The following is a 1,536-nucleotide window of genomic DNA, read 5'->3' as shown; positions in this document are numbered from 1 at the left end:
AAATTATAAGCATCTAAGCTCTTGTATGGCTTCATTTGTGCGTTGGTTGCCCACGACGTTTGTATTACAAGATGTGTAAAACAAGAGAAACTGAAATGTCTTTTTTTTGGTCATTTATAAAAACAAAAATAAATTAACTGTGATGGAAAATGATTCGACAGAAGTCTCTAGTTTGGTGCATTGACGTCCTGCCGCTGTGAGCGTTAAATCCTTGACTCAGCAGTCTGTCTCCAGTAACGGCTTTATTCTTTCCTGCAGACAAGTCCTCTGGAAATCAGCCTCACAGCTCCAAACGGTCCTGCAGGAAGCCGAATCTCTGACTGTGTGTTTGTGTGGTACTTTATGTTTTCCCATCCTGGAGGATTTAATCGCTCACCTGCAACAATAAACACAGACACCTCTCAGCGACCACAATGTTTAACCTTTACTTACTCCATTTCAAACATTAACCCTTCAGGGATAACTTGTGTTATTGGAAGTGGATTTGTATGAGGTACTTATCCATAGTCGGTGTACACAGTTTGGAGGACCTGAAGAAGTAATGTAGTGGTGTAGCAGCAAAACGTATAAAAAAGCTATATTTAGAGTATTTTCCTCCCTTTCTGACGGGAAACTGAGGCCGTTATCTAGGCTCTCTTAAAAACAACCAGACTCCTTTGACAAAAACAGTCATTTTACCCCACAGAACACGGGGGTTGCTAGTCAACTGCTGCCTCAATCCGTTAGTGCGTCTGTGTTTTTGTTTGAACTTGGTGTTTTAAAGGGTTAGTTCCAAATCACCAAAGTCACACAATAACACAAACACACTAACTGATTGAGGCAGCGTTAGACCAGCAACTACTTTGTTCTGCAAGTTAAAATGTATGTTTTGTCAATGGAGTCTGGTAACTTTGAAGCCAGCATAGATAACAGCTTCAGTTCCCCGTTGGAAAGGGCAGTCTGTCGGCAAAGTGAAGCGGTAAAATATTCTAAACATAGCGTACAATTAAACTTGTTTAGGTGTCTAAAATATGTCTTGCTGCTGCACAGCAGTATATTGCTTAGCTTGTCCTGTCTGCTACCGACCACCTGTAGGTAACACACTGACTGTGGATGGACGTACCTCGTACAACGCCACTTTAAATAATCCGAACTATCCCTTTAAGTCCCAAGAGGAGACCTGTAGGTGTCCTGACTCGGGGTCTAGAAGAACACACTCACCTATTTGCGCCTTTTGTTGCTTTTGATCTTCTGGATCTCCTTGGAGCTGAGGATCAGCATGCCATTCTTGAAGCGGCCCACCTGACCCGAGGGAGCCGAGCCAGAACCAGAAGCAGAGGCAGAGCCAGAGCTCACCTTCTTCTTCTTGTTCCTGGTGGAGATAGCAGATGTGACAGGACAGCCTGTATAAAGATCTGTTCATTGTGTTACATATCAGAGCACTAGTGCTGTATTTTCTAAAATGTTTACAGATGTGTTAAGAAATGTCCGTCTCACCCACCTTTGATTACTCGGCTTCTTCTTTTTCTTCAGGTCCTACAGAACAGAGGAGAGGAG

At 43.0% G+C, this 1,536-nt stretch overlaps 1 long non-coding RNA gene across 1 annotated transcript; it reads right to left on the bottom strand.

The window, feature by feature from the left end:
• Positions 1–313: 313 nt before the first annotated feature.
• On the bottom strand, positions 314–1,536 carry LOC115003752 (uncharacterized). Its single transcript, XR_003831701.1, has 3 exons — positions 1,481–1,536; positions 1,201–1,351; positions 314–376 (listed from the first exon to the last, which is right to left on the bottom strand). It is a non-coding gene; the product is annotated as an uncharacterized LOC115003752 (long non-coding RNA).

The sequence above is a fragment of the Cottoperca gobio genome, chromosome 24 (assembly GCF_900634415.1).
Source record: "Cottoperca gobio chromosome 24, fCotGob3.1, whole genome shotgun sequence".
NCBI lineage: Eukaryota > Metazoa > Chordata > Actinopteri > Perciformes > Bovichtidae > Cottoperca > Cottoperca gobio.
The sequence above is the reverse complement of the archived record's forward strand: the minus strand, read 5'-3'. Positions and strand labels throughout refer to the sequence as shown.